The sequence below is a fragment of the Pogona vitticeps genome, chromosome 5, assembly GCF_051106095.1.
Source record: "Pogona vitticeps strain Pit_001003342236 chromosome 5, PviZW2.1, whole genome shotgun sequence".
NCBI lineage: Eukaryota > Metazoa > Chordata > Lepidosauria > Squamata > Agamidae > Pogona > Pogona vitticeps.
The window spans coordinates 59,745,393-59,761,036 of NC_135787.1; the positions used below are offsets into that span (position 1 = coordinate 59,745,393).

Below are 15,644 nucleotides of genomic sequence, written 5' to 3' on the forward strand. Positions count from 1 at the left end.
GGTAATTATTCTAATTCCCATAATCACAATTAGAGATGGGGACAAACCATGATTTGGCACGGTTCTGCAGTTTGGATACACAGATGTTCCATGGGCACCCTGGTCTCCCAGCCCTGACTCCTCCAAGGGATGCTCGCCCAGAGGCAGAGGCATAGCTTCCCCGCCCTGCTTCTTCTGGCTGGTGCCCCACTCAGAGACAGTGGTGCAGCTTTCCAGCCCCTGCCCCCCCCCAGTTCCCCATACTTGACTCTGGTATTGGTATGGAGGGTTTTGAATCGTTTGTATACTTGTTTGTTTTGTCCTTTTTGTATACTTCTTTGTTTGCTTTATGTCTATGTTTAAAGTTTTTACGTATTGCAGAGATTGTGTGGATCTGGGTTGTCTGTATTTATTTCTCTGTAAATAAAGAATTGATTGATTGCGAGGTGGCTTGTAAGGAGATCATCACCCCACTGATCAAAGAAAAAATAGACTTGAGTTTCTTGATATACACTCCTTAGATCACTTATCAAATAGCCAGATTTTGTATGGCGATATTCAGGTCTTGGAAATTCCATGGTAACTAGATACTAGATTTTAAATTGTGTTTTGAATGTCAATTTTTTTTTTTTACAAAGTACCTGAAATTTTGAAATGTTATGGTAGCTAGATACTAGATTTTAAATGGTCTTTTAATGTCAAATATTTTTACAAGGTATTTGGAATTTTGGAAACTGTAAATGTCTACTCCCCCCCCCACCGTTTGATTGGTCTAAGGACCGTAACAATAAACCATACTGTATTGTACTTATAGCACTTACAGCCAGCCCCCCCTTCCTCCAGGTGCTGTATCTAAGTGGGAACCCACCAGTGGAGGCAGGGCTGGGAAGCCATGTCACTGCCTTCCAGTGGGCACCCTCTGGAGGAGCCAGGGCACCCATGGAACAGCTGTGCAACTGAACTGCCAAATTGCACCAAACCTCCAAACTGCGGTTTATGGCCATCTCTAATCACAATCATGGCTAGTAGTCAGGGATGATGAAAGCTATAGCCTAACAATACTTAGAGGGCAACAGGTTTCCCATCCCTAGATGAGCTAAACGGGCCAGTTGTTTAACTCAATATGAGTCAGCATCCTGCATTCATATTTTCTTCTTATTAGTGTCTTTTGCTTTACCTAGCAAGAATATCAATTATATGGTTTAGTGTAATTCAGATTCCTAAGTTCTTATTCTTCAAGGGGGTAGCCTTGTTAGTTTGTTGCAGCAAAAAACAATAAAGAGTCCTGTGGCATCTTAAAGACCTTTTGTGGCTTTCATGGACAGTAGTTCACTTCTTCAGATGCTTCCTTGGAAGCTTAGCTCTTTGTGTCCATTAGAAATTGCCAGGGATGGAGACTCGCCGGTCAGAAGTCACAAGTTGCTGTCGACTCTGACTTAAGTCACACCAACAACTTGATTTGGACCCGACTCAGGGGTTTTTGGAGGGACTCGTGATTTCACTTGCAACTGGGACCCATCTGTCTAAGTCGCATTGTTGTATCTCTATGGGCCCTCTTCCACTGCCCACCCCCGCTGCCCAGTTCCTCCAGCTGATCGGCCAATGTATGCACAGAGATAGCAAGCCAGCTTTCATTTGTAGAATCTGTCCACCATCTCTACACATGCACCAGCACATCAACTGGCTGGCACATGTGTGGGCAGAGGCAGCAGATCAGCTCCTGGAAGGGAAGTCGGGCCTGCTGCCTTTGAAGGTGGTAGTGGTGGGTGATGGCGGCAGCAGGCACATTGTTGGCAGCGACAGCAGGTGGTGGCAGCAGGTGGTGGCAGGCCCTTTGTTTGTGTGTGCATGCATATATTTATTTATTTCACTTATCTCCCACCTTTCCCCCTTGTGGGATTCAAGGAATACACTGAAAACCAGAGTCAGCTAAAAAACACAATAACCTACAACATTAAAATTGTATTACATGAATTGTCAGAATAAAATAGATAATCAATGTACAGTAGTTGGAAGCCATTTAAAGCCAATTCAAGCCATTTAGAAACAACAAGAGCAGCAAAACAACACTCGCCATTAAAAATTTCTGATCAATGGCCAAAGATGATAAAAATAATTAAAGCCTCTCCTTCATCAGTCAGTCATTGCAAATAGCATGTCTAGACAGAAAGTCTTTGACCATTACCAGGAGGACATCAAGGAAGGGGCCAACCTAGCCTTCTTGAGAAAGGAGTTCCATAGACTGGGAGCAGTCACTAGAAGGTTCTTTCCTGTCCTCAGCTACCTTGCTTGTGACGTTAGTGAGACAGAGCAAAAGGCCTCTCCTGAGGATCTTAAGACCTTGGCAGGCTCATATATAAGGAGACAAAAACCTTCAGGTTGCCAAGACTCAAGCTATATAGGGCTTTATAGGTCTACTCAAGGCTGTCTGCACTGCAAGTGGATCAAATAAGAGCACAGAGCTTTAGATTTTTTTCCCCTTTTCCTTGAGTAGTGCCTTTGATAAGCATGCACTACTTTTGTTGCAAAGTTTTGAATTTCTGGTAAAGTTCTCTTTTTGCTACACAGTAAAAGTACCGAGATCTACAGAGGAGAATAGTTACAAGTTCCCCAGAAGTCTCAGTAAATCACTCTGAGGTAATTGTAGGAGAAAGAATAAACAAGTACTTTAATTCCAGTTGCTTGAAATTGCAGACTTGCGTATACTGCTTTCTTTACCGACAGTAAAACAACAACTGTCACCAACCAAAGAAAGAGAGGGATAGAATACTCAGCAGAGAGGTGGGCTATCTTTAAATTTCAGAAGCTGGAAGGAACAATACTAGTGCTAGTTAGATAGACATGGGCATGAAATGCTAGTTCATTTTTGAGCCGAACAGGTGTTCAGTGCTTCCCAGCCCTGTCTCCTTCAACAGGTGCCCACTCAGAGGCAGTACCCGGAGGAGTCAGGGAAGGGAAGCTGGGGCACTGCCTCTGAGTGGGTGCCCACCAGAGGACATGGGGCTGGGAAGTGCTGAACACCTCGTTGGCCAAAAAATAAACCAGCATGAACTGTCAAACCAGCAGTTCTTGTCCATCTCTAGAAGACAGCCCAGCCCAGAAAAGTGCAAGGCTGTAAATAAAAGTCCAACAATCTCTTCACTTAATTGTCAAGAAAAATCTAAGAGCTTTTTTGTTAAATTAAAATCATAACATGTACATGTTGGTTTAAAAACCAACTTTTTTTAGATAAAGTACCTTCTCTGATTTAGCATTTATTAAAATGCTACTTTTTAAAAAAAGTAAAGAGTGTAGTCTTAACTCAGATAAAATCTAATACGGAAATTACTCACATTTTGGCCTGCTTGTGGCATGGTTTGGTGCAAGCAGTTTCCCAGCGATCTCATAATGTCTGTGAGATCATGAACCTGCCTGATGCTGATCCATGCCTAATCTGGACCTTTTTGGCTGCTACATTTTGAGGCCGTGTTGGATGAAAGTGTCACTTTAAGGGAGATTGGTCTCAGCAAAGAAACCATTTCCAGTGCAATCAGATGTGAACCTTTCTCATTGTCTGGTCATACCATTAGAGAGATTTCAACAATAAAGTATTCTAGACTCCCATTTCCATTAGAATGTTATGGAAATGTATTTTGTTGTTACTTCTTTTCTTTTCTCATGTAAAGATAATACTCAGTGCCATAAGTAATCTACTGTATGTATGTTTTTGTACAGTACTTCTCTGTCATGTTTTTCCCCTCGTATTGTGATACTCAAAAATCAAATATGTGATTTCAGCATAATCACTTGAAATAATACATACTCCACAATATTTTGAATTCAGTCAATTTAATTAATGCCAAGTTGTGTTTGAAAGGGAAAGGCACAGGATCTTGCTTATCAGCATACATTTTGAACAGGTATCCATAGATTATATCACAGGGAGTACAGTTTTTTAATGTTACCCTGCCATATGATATCAATTATTTTAAGTACGTGTGACAGATTGTTGACACACTGTAAATGAAAGGTTGCCTCTCAGCAGGTTTTACCCTAATCCTGTTGAACTTTTAAAAAAATTAAAAAAGCAAAGAGCAATATCCCATGACAAAATTCTCATTCATTAAGAAAAGTCTGTAAAAATCACTAGAAGGCGATTTTTTACTATTAGCTTTAACAAAATTTGGGCTGCACTTTGAGATAGCAGTCCAGTATATGTTTACTCAAAGATAAGGGCTTTTATACTCATAATTACTAATTGCTGGATAAATGTGAGAGCTTAGAAAGTTAGCATGAGTTTCTGTAATAGTTCCATGCCTCCCCCATTAAAGGTTAAATCCTAACCAGCCAGACTGAGAACCAGCTGAGCTGACACTAGGCCAGCTGCACCTTTGCTGAATCCAAACCCTTCTCAGCTTAGTGATATTAGAAATTGCTTAGGATTATCCTCATCTAAATAGTCTCATTGAGGCATTTATGTCTGGGGAAATAACATGAGAGGCTTCTTAGAATGAATGTGCATACTCCATAATGTCTAGTTTGGCCATCAGACTTGCAAATTAAGTCTATATTTATCTTGAAGTAAACAATCATCAGAATATAATAATCTTGATCTATACATACATACATACATACATACATACATACATACATACATACATACATACATACATACATACATACATACATACATACATACATACATACACTTCCATATTTGTTTATTGGACCTCATATTTCTCATAAGTCTACTACAAAATTCTGGATCTCTTCTCATGTTAGCATTAATGCCACTGAATGGGTTGACACCTGAGAGTCCCTCCCCTCCCATCCCCAAAAGCAACCTGTGACATTCCTGAATTGCATCAAAAGGGTGATTCATGTTCTCAACTTGTTTGCTCTCTAAACTTACTATTCTCCAGCCCTGTGCATTTCTTTGGCACAAATACATAGTAACTTGAGGAGGCAGGATTTAGATTGAGAAATGACATCAGGGAGAGTCTGTGGGCCCAAACCAATGTGGAGTCCCTCGTGGCTTCTTTTAGGGGGTAAGCATAGCAATGTTGGGGAATGTAGTCAGACGTCTCTTACATCTCATCTATTTTGGCTTTTGCTCTGTAGTGGCTATGGCCTTCTGTCATAGTTGGTCCAAGATACTTTGCTACCTCGGGCAAAGGCCATGGAAAATTCTCCACTACAGCTATTCTTGCCAGATTATTTTAACAGGGACAAAGCAGATCTCAGAGCACACACTGCTCAATCCCTAACACCTTGTCCATACTCCCTCTTCCAGCATCTGCTGTTTGAGGCATCTGCTACGGTGTAGTGGTCTAGCTGTCCCTGAAAAAAAGGTTAAGGTTTTCTAAGCAGGATCTAGGTTTTAGATTAAATGCAAGACAATATATGATTGTTCTATCTTAGGTTTATCAGTGTACACTATGGAAAGACACTTTCTGTTCTCAAGATTCCTCTATATACCCATTTTTGCACGTTGATATTTTCAGCTCTAACCCTGTGAATAATAATAATTGTGTGCTGTCAAGTCAAGTCAATACAGACTTATAATGACCCTTTTCATGGTTTCCTAGGTAGTGAGTATTTAGACTTGGTTTATCATTCCCTTTTTCTAGGGACTTTGCAGATTGCCCAAGGCCACACAGACTTGCTCTTCTCTGCAGAGGCACAATGGGGAATTGAACTCCCAGCCTTTGCCTCCACAGCGAGAAACCTGACTCAGTGAGATATCCAGCCAGCTGTAAACCTGTGAAGGATTCATTAATTTCACATAGCCCTTTACATGGGCTCAAAGCCGAAACAATTAGAGTACTCTCTTCTCATACTGAAGATCAAATATTAATTCTTAGTACCTGAAAATAATAACAGAGTACATTAATGTTAAATTTATTTTGTGGGTCCATAAAATATTTGAAGCTGAGCGAAATGACTACTGGATAATGCATTAATCCATGTGAAGCTAATAGTAGTCCAGCTGCCAGTCAGTAGGCAAGAGGAGCATTGCATTGTGGGAATGTCAAAATACACGTGAAGCCCAATACATCTTTGTAACCTCCTCTTTTGTTGTACATGTTTTATAGAGTTCAGGATCATCTGAATCTACTGGACCAACTTTTGTCATAAGCAGAAAATAAAAGTCCTTGGGGGCAAAAGAAAAGGTAAGACTGTACAGTGGTGTCAGAAATTTTTCAGGTCCTATCATTTTTAAGAAATGTGAATAAATTGTGAAGCTATAAAAGCTCAGCATGTCATTTTCATTTTGTTCACAAATATTTGTGTTGCTTATCCTTTTACTTCTCTTTGAGCCTGATTTTAATAATAATAGCTCACAACTATTTATGGACTATATTTCCTGATATGCCATTAAAGAAAGACTGGATGAATATCTAGTATATCTAGTAATAAGATTTAGAATGGGTTGGACAGGGCAGGCAAAGATCTGATTAAGCGGCTAAAGAATTTGAATATTTTGGACCAAATCAGATGTGATTACAGAATCCTGATGGATTCTGCAACTGAACCTTTTTAGTTAGTGGCAATTGGCTGTGCTAAATGATGCAGTTTAAGTTCTACATGTGTAAATCACCAATGAATTCTGGACCATAGCAGTGATGAGGTCTCCGATATTCTGAAATGCTAAATGCAGTTTCTGGAGGGTCCTGGTTCAGACCATGAAGTGTGTGTTGAATCTACACCATTTTCCCAATCGCTGGAAACTGGGATGGCAGAAAAAATTTACCCCACTCCTTCTTGCACTGTGGCTCTGATCTGAATTGGTCCCATAATATCTGCATTTAACTTGTTTGAAACCATGAAGTACCAGATTTCCCCTTTTTCTCTTGTCTTTTTCCTAAATACTTTGTATTGGTTTCTAGGAATTTCAAGTATCTGTTCTCCCTCAAGGTTGGATTAGATTATTCTTTGGGTTTCTTCCAACCTTATAAGACTGTCTAGGGTTGAAACATGAGTTGGAGCCATTCACCAGTTTTTGTGTTTATTGAAGGAAAAGCTATGAATATTTATCCCAGACATTTTGCCTACATTATCTCCCCCAATTGCTATTTGAATTTAGGTTTTTCTTTAATCTTGTTTCCACAAACTTTCCCCTCTTAAGAAGACAATGAAGAAGAAAAGGGATGAAAATTAATGTAATAAACATCTCTATCATTATTTTATTAAGATCAGTGATGGTGTGTATGCTGTACTGTTATAGAAACATAGTAGGATCTTACTGGAGTGCAATATTTTATGCCATATTTTAATATTGTGCAGCTGTATCACAACTTTCTCAGTATTTACAGTTCTAACATTAAAGAGACATTGGGCTTGCATACTTATCTGTCAATATATCTCAGTGAATAGACATGTACATTTCAGTAGATATGGATAGGATTGCAATGTGAGTTGTGGTTTTGTTTACTCTCTATAGCTTAGAAGTGTTTTATAGTTAGCAACTGGCTATTTTAACTATGATATATACAGTACACATACATGGGCACAGAGATACACACATGCATACACTTTCACCCATCTATATCTCAGTGTACATGAATTATGCAGGTAAAAAACCCTACCCTGCAGGTTTAGTTTAGCACATGGTTTCTTGGATCAAACAAAAAGCGAGTGTAAATACATGTTTCTTGTGTTTATCTGAACGGTGACGAGAATCATGGTGGGAATGGCACTGGTGGTAACTTTACAGCCACAGAGCTTTCTGGGAGAACATGTTCATGATTCAAATGGAGGGAATGCCTCACTCCAAAACTTTTGGGGGGAGTCTCGCTCTCCCCTTCTTGACCTATTAATACTTTTGGCAGGTGTAGCTAGAAACTTGGGGAAGAAGGTTTGTTTGCAAGTAAAGAGGGCCACCCATGAAATTTTACTCTTTTCCAGCCAAAACTAGGCCCAAAAATAACACTAGAGTATTAATTAAGACTGGAGTTCTAAACATAATTTTGAGGTAAGTCCTATTGAAATCAGTGCTGAAGCACTGTTCTTAGAAATCTGAGTGATCTGTTAAAAGCCTGCAACAACAATGAGTAAAATGGCTGGTTTGTTTAAACATCCCACGTGCAGTGCAAGTTGTCTATACCAGTGGTTCTTAACCTTTTTGAAAGAATTGCCCCCGTTGAGCCATTGAGGAAGTTATCGTCACCCCCTTCCCCCAACATAACGGCAACGCGGCAGCAGCCGCACCGGATCCGCTGCCAGCACCAGCTGCTCTGGATCTGCCTGCCGGATCCGCTGCTAGCACTGCAGCTGCAGCCGCCTTCACAGGTTTGGCTCGCTCCATCGCCCCCATATCACCCCCCTTCTGTTCCTTTGCCCCTGCATAGCCCCTTTTCATTCCATCACCCCCCTGAAAAACAAAATCGCCCCCTGGGGGGGCAATATCACCCAGGTTAAGAACCACTGATCTATATTGTTCTGTATTCAGAATGTAGCAAGCTCTAAACCAGTGGCCCTTCCAGATAGAAACTATTTCTTCTTAGAAGTGTTGGGTTTTGCATTAGTGCCATCAGTAATTTTCCCATTGGTCCATATGAAGGTTTCTCTAACTCTGTTCATTCAGTGCTTTCCCCCACTCCTTTTAAAACCCTCTAAAATGGCTTCTTGTGATGATTATTTTTAAAACTGGTCAGGGAGAAATATTTATTTATTTATTTATTTATTTATTTATTTATTTATTTGATTTATACCCTGCCTGTCTGGTTATATCATTTTAGCATGACTTACCATCCTTGGTCAGGCTTTAATCCAATATGCACCTTCCTTCGAATAAGTCCTTCTGAGTAGCTATGCATAGGGTCATGCTATTAATCTTAACCTTACTTGGAAAATTTTGTGTAGGTTAAGGGGACTTCCAGATGAGGCTTTTATCTTACAGTCACTCTCCATGGTTCATTACATTTTATCCATGGTCTGGAAAATGACGTTTTCCACCTATAATCATCCTGCATTTTCCCATCTCTTTTCCTTACAATCAAAAAATCTACTCAGGAAAGAAGCACAGAAAAGTTGCACAATTATTTTCCATTGCTAATGCTAGAAGCTTTGTAAATGGAAAACACCCTAACATTCCAGTGTCATAATTACCAATCGCTTAAAGTTTAAAGTGATAAAATAAAAGATATATCATTTCTTCTATTATTTATCTCAAGCATGTTCTGTATCTGTAGATTTTCAGAGAGATGCACTGTCTAGTATTAATAACGTATTCTCCTTAGAATTGTGTATGGAGTGCTAAAGAATCAGATGAAGAGTTCTTATTGTTGCTAATAGGCCTTTTTGTGCCTAAATGTGGTCACCCTGTGCTAGAAGCATAATAGTTTGTGTGGGCTTTCTACTATAAAAAATATAACTCTATATGAGATACAAAAGCACTACTCCCTTCTACTGGATTGTTGATAATACTCTTTCAGTTCCCTAACATTTGGTCTGGTCTGTATTTGTTTCTTCAGAAAAACAGCAATCTCTATGAATACCATATAATAAAGCATGTCAACCTTTAAGTATCCTCTGTTCAAACTTGTCTCTTGTCAGTTATTTGAAATTGCTCCTCTCTTACAGTGATTTTTTTCTACGGTTAGCGTTTAGACTTTAATAGCTAATGTATAGACCTGAATGTTCTAGCGCTCTTGTGAGAGGCACACTGAAAGATAACTATTCATAACTGTCTACCTTTTGAGAAAATGAGGTTACTTGAATATGTTGCTGCCTAACAGAACTAATACAATCATTTCTTTTCATGAAGCAGAGATGCAGAAAGCTAGCTTGAAGGTACAGTATTTCCCTTGTTACTAGCTGCTGTTGTATGCTTTCCTACTTATGTACACATTTTCACAGATTCCAGCCTGTTACAATATGGGCTATTGTTAACTATGACTAGGTAGCCCTTGCACTGATTTTTTTCCTGAGATATGTAAAGTACAGCAACAGAGTTTAATATGTTCATGGGCTGAAAATAGTTTTTTGGTAGAGTTCTCTGATTTTAAGTAAAGGTTCCCCTTGACATTTAGTCTGGTCGTGTCTGACTCTAGGGTGCAGTGCTCATCCCTGTTTCCAAGCCGTAGAGCCAGCGTTTGTCCATAGACAGTTTCCATGGACATGTCGCCAGTGCTACTAGACACGGAATGCCGTTACCTTCCCACCGTGGTGGTACCTATTTATCTACTCTCATTTTTACATGCTTTCGAACTGCTAGGTTGGCAGGAGCTGGGAAAACTGACGGGAGCTCACTCGGTCGCATGGATTTGATCTTACAACTGCTTGGTCTTCTGACCTTGCAGCACAGAGGCTTCTGTGGTTTAACCTGCAGGGCCACCCTGCAGCACTACCACCAAAAATCTCTGATTTTACAATCAGCTAAATGCTTCCTATCAAGCAAAACATAGATGTCTGAAATCTTTGGCATTACAGGTGGGCAGAGTATCCAAGGTAGATTTGGACAGAACAATCCATCTACAATTTATGTTTAAGGAATAAAAACGATTTTTATTTAATTCTAATCATTAGTGTCCAATCTATTCTTTAAGAGGTTCCAGGCAGTTTATGACAAGTAAATTGTTGCTCTTTAGTCATTAAGTTGTGTCCGACTCTTCGTGACCCCAAGGACCAGAGCACGCCAGTCCCTCCTGTCTTCCACTGCCTCCTAGAGTTTGCTCAAATTCATGTCGGTAGCTTCAGTGACACTGTCCAACCATCTCGTCCTCTGTCATCCCCTTCTCCTCTTGCCTTCACACTTTCCCAGCATGAGGGTCTGTAAATACTTAACACTTAAAAGGACAAGTAAATACTTAACACTTAATCACATATCTATACAGCACCAAATACAACTTCCTACTGCAATGTCTTCAGTGCTGATAACTCATCCACCAATAACTCAACAGTTCCCAATCATTCCAGAGTGCAGGACATGCAACAATGGGCTCATTACAGGAAGTCAGATTTTGGTTGAATATCAGGAAAATTTCCTAACTGTTAGAGCAGTATGGCAATGGAATCAGTTATCTTGAAAGGTGGTGAGTGCTCCAACACTGGAAGCATTCAAGAGAAATTTAGACAACCACCTGGCAGATATCCTTTGATCTGTATTCCTGCATTGAGCAGGGGGTTGACCTCAATGGCCTTTCCAAGTTTATAATTCTGTGATTTTATCATTCTCCCCAGATTTCAGCTACTTGCCAAGTACAGATCTTGAACAGCTGGGACAAAACAGATTTCATGCTGTTTTCAAAGATTAGTGGGGGGGGGGGGATAGAGAAACTCCACATTGCTGAAACATAACTGAGCACTCAGAGCTCTCACAAGAACACAAACATCAGGTGTGCACATGCACACACACACAGAGCCCCGAAAGGAAACTATTGGGGGGGGAACCAATGTAATTTGAAGAATCTACCCTATCCTAACCAAGTAGTTAGAAGAATCATAGAATCATGAAGTTGGACAGGGCCTATATGGCCATATATGCTCAATGCTGGAATACAGATCAATGGCCAGAAACCTTTTGGTGTTCATATACAACTTGTGTAACATACTGTATGTCCTTGGTATGTTGTTTTGAGTCTTTATTTCCATTCATGAAATAATGCTTTCATTGATTCAAATTTAGTCAGCAATAATCATATTGCTTCCAATAACATTTGCATCCTAGTTTCTATCTAGGCTAGTGCAGGATTCTGTTTTGCTCTTATTAGCAGCAGTAGTAACAGTAGTATTTTGTATATTGTTTTTGATTAAGAGGGCTGCTAAAATGCAAGTTGTTTCATGGAATGTAGTGGGATACCTTTAAATAAAAACTTATGCATGGCAAAAAGGTTTACTTTTCATAGCTGCAAGACAGAAATTCATCAAGAAAAGCTTTCCCATCATAGAAATGAAATGGAGAGCTTTGCCTTTTTTAATCTATCATTGAAGGTACAAGATAGCACAGAAAATGAGGCAACAAAAGATGTCGAGTGTATCAGAAGTATCTTCAGGAACAGTTCAGTCAAACAGGAACATATTTTATTGTCACTCCACATAATTTGAAACTGTGCTAGGACTCTGTCAAAATCAATCCTGACTGCTAAGGAGGAAAAAAAACACACACACAATTAGAGTAGATATAGCCAGTTTGCCATTTGAGCTTAAAAGGGTAAGGGTTAAACCAGGTGATATGTCAAGTGTATGAGAGGAATTGTGCAGAGAATCAGATGACTGCTACAGCACACGGGGAGGAGATCTAATCCTTTTCTCATGCATTATAGCCTCAACAACATTTGCCTTCTGTCTATAGTTTTATTTATCACAAAAGGGAAACTGCCAATGGCAGGCAATCAGCCATTCAATTATAATGTATTTCTCTGGTTCACACAGCCCAGTGATGTCAATCAAAATATAGCTGCTTCTGCAAATCAGATATTTTGCCAAGAGAGTCAGTAAGTATACTGTAGTGACTGAGGGAAGGACTGCTAGATAGCTGAGTGGTTTAGGTAGCTGGCTGGGAGTTTGATTCCCCACTATGCCTCCCTGACAGAAGGTGGACTCGATGATCCATAAGGATTCCAGCTCTGCAGTTCTAAGATGATGGTGATGATTGGACTGGGTTTTAGGAGATGTCATTCAGTTCTGAATGAAATCCCCCTCACTGACTTCCTCTCAGCCAATTTACAGGGTTGTCGTGAGGATAAAGGAAAAGCCATATATGTTATCAGGAAGTGGAATATAGTGCAATTAATTTATTTTATTTAATACTTTTGTTATTGAAGTTTAACATTTTGTGCATCTGAGAATTAGACAAAGAAAACGGAAAATGTTTTTAAAGAGCACGATGTGTTAAATATAAGAGGTATCTGGTATCAGGGCTTGCTCCAGGTTTGAGGGAAACTTAGAGAAAATGTCTTCTTGCAGGCTTCTTCTTACACTGATGCACACTTTATCTGGCACGTTGGTGTGTATTTCTGTTTCAACTTCTTGGAGCACCCTGTAGGAGAGCAAAAGGGGAGCTGCTCAGTGTGGAGGAGCAAAGAAGGCATCTATGACAGTTGTTCTTACTGGAACAAAAGCAGTTATCCCAAGTTGCTAATTGCTGAGACTAGACCTGAACAGTTCAGTTACCAAAATGTGTGTCATTGAGTTTCTGTGTGTTGAGTATAAATATTTCTTTTCTTTTTCCTTTAAATCTGTTTTTTTAATAATCTATATCTTACTTGGGACATGGTGGCACTGCGGGCTAAACCGCAGAAGCCTGTGCTGCAGGGTCAGAAGACCAAGCAGTCGTAAGATCGAATCCACGTGATGGAGTGAGCGCCCGTCGCTTGTCCCAGCTCCCGCTAACCTAGCGGTTCGAAAGCATGGAAACGCAAGTAGATAAATAGGGACCACCTCGGTGGGAAGGTAACAGCGTTCCGTGTCTAAGTCGCACTGGCCATGTGACCACGGAAGATTGTCTTTGGACAAAACGCTGGCTCTATGGCTTGGAAACAGGGATGAGCACCGCCCCCTAGAGTCGAACACGACTGGACAAAAATTGTCAAGGGGAACCTTTACCTTTACCTTTACCTATATCTTACTATTTAAATACAGTGGTGCCTCGCTTAACGAGCGCATCGCATAACGACGAAATCGCATAGTGATCCGTTTTTTCGGATCGCTAATGCGATCGCTTAACGTTTTTCCTATAGGGCACAATTCACTTTGAGAAGACCAGTAAGCGTTTCGCTTACCGATCTTCGCAAAACGAAGCCCGACGATCAGCTGTTCGGCGGCCCGGAAATGGCCCAAAATGGCTGCGTGCAGCGTTTTCGCGCCCTCGTTAAGCGAGGCGAGGGCGCGAAAATGGCTGCCGGCCATTACGAAGCTTCGTTGAACGGTGAGTATTTGGCCCATTTGGAACGCATTAAACCATGTTTAATGCGTTCCAATGGAAATCCCTGCCCCGTTCAACGATGCTTCAGCATAGCGAAGGTTAATCCGGAACGGATTAACCTCGCTATGCGAGGCACCACTGTACTGATAGAATAATTGTTTGTTTGTGTGAGCAATGAAACAAATATAAAGTCATCACCATTGTTTCCTTTTGAAAAGCACCAAGTTGATGCTTCTGACAACAAAACGTATTTTGAAACACAATTCTGAAGAGACTAAATTCTGGCTTCCTATTCTGCATGGTTCTTTGTAATGCTATTTACATACAAGAGGTTTAATCTAAGTAGTACTATTTCAAGAATAATTTGTGAACCATTCTGTGGTTTGATTTCTTAAAATTCATTATTAATTAGTCCTCTGACCTTCACAGCCTTAGGGAAATAAGTCAAGCAGCACAGAAATCAAGGGAACTTAGAAGATAGTGCCTGTCCCCGGGTTACTTGGGGAATATTTATGCTGCTAGAGCAGCTGAACCATTTTGTTGTACTTTCTAAGATTGTAAAACTAGCTCATTGTCCTCATTTTTCATGTTCAACAATGGAAGTTCGTTTGTTCAAATGTCAGCTTGTGCTAAGTTCATATAAAATAGTCAAGCTCCTTCACGTGTTCATCCCTGTCCAAAAGAGGCTGAAGCAGTTCTTCCCCTTCCATATCAGAATGTATGCTAATATGGTTTAGAAGAGAGCCCAATTATAATTGCACAAGAAAGAAGACTTTGTAGTTGATGGCAGCCTCATGTCATATTGAGTTGTTTGCTGTGTCTCCTAGTACAATATCAGAGTCAGAGGTGCCAGTGCATGATCAGTAAGCGAGGAGTTTGTGTCCAAGGTCCACCATCAGTATTATAACAATATTATTGCTGGGCTCAGAAACTATAGCCACAAGGAACACTAGGAAAGATGGTTGCTTTGAAAGGAAACTTTAAAAAGACAACAGTACTTGAATACAGTATGATATTAAGCAGACAATGGCTGATGGAAAATAGTAAGTCTACAGTATGTTAGGTGGAATAATACAATAACAAAAAGTACCACCAAAGCAAAATAATAAATTCAGGATGTTCTATTGGAACTGGAAAATTAATCCTCTGATTTGATTAATGTCAAAATAACAGATCAAAGAATCTAAATTAAGTTAATGAAAACATGTGGTGGATGCCAGGTCGTATTTTGGTCACGTGCATGATCACACACCAAGAAGCATAACTAAGATGTGCTCCATAACCTTGTCAATTAGTTATTGTAACAATTGCCTCAGAAGAAGCTTAACCAACCTTTACAAGAACAACTTCTTCATTTATTAAGATGTTTTCAGGGTTTTAGGTTTCTTTTATATTTGCAGAGGCCCCACCAAGATCACACTGGGTATTGGGAAATATTCCAAAAACTGCATCACCACTTGAATTCCTAAGTTTTGCATGAATGACTCTCTCAAATTATGTAACTGATTGTAAACCTTTAGATGTACTGAATGCAACTTGATTCCAATTTGTTTTTTAACTAAGCATTTGGCATGTTACATTATATCATAGTCCAGTTTAATATAAAGTGACTTCCTGTGTCCAACAAGAAACACATTTTAAGAGAATGCCAAGTACACACTTTTTTTTATTAAACTGGAAGGCGATTCCTTCTGTCTTGGAAATATTATTTGACAGTAGTAATGTTCGATCTGCTAGAAAAATAGTGTTTTCTGGAATTTCTTTTCATTTGACCTGCCCCTTACTATGTAATTATATAACAGAATCTGAGCTTGATATA

General features: G+C 39.8%; 1 protein-coding gene and 1 long non-coding RNA gene across 5 annotated transcripts in view; one reads left to right on the plus strand and one right to left on the minus strand.

The window, feature by feature from the left end:
* The window catches only part of TENM3 (teneurin transmembrane protein 3), a 1,852,170-nt gene that overhangs the window by 1,165,708 nt on the left and 670,818 nt on the right, over positions 1–15,644 (plus strand). For all 4 annotated transcript variants that reach the window (XM_078393883.1, XM_078393884.1, XM_078393889.1 and 1 more), the window contains one exon: positions 6,054–6,131. The gene's annotated coding sequence lies outside the window, so the exon portion shown is untranslated. The remainder of the gene's footprint in view (positions 1–6,053; positions 6,132–15,644) is intronic.
* LOC144589400 (uncharacterized) overlaps positions 1–15,644 on the minus strand; it is a 103,471-nt gene that overhangs the window by 46,394 nt on the left and 41,433 nt on the right. The gene's annotated exons all lie outside the window — the stretch shown is intronic.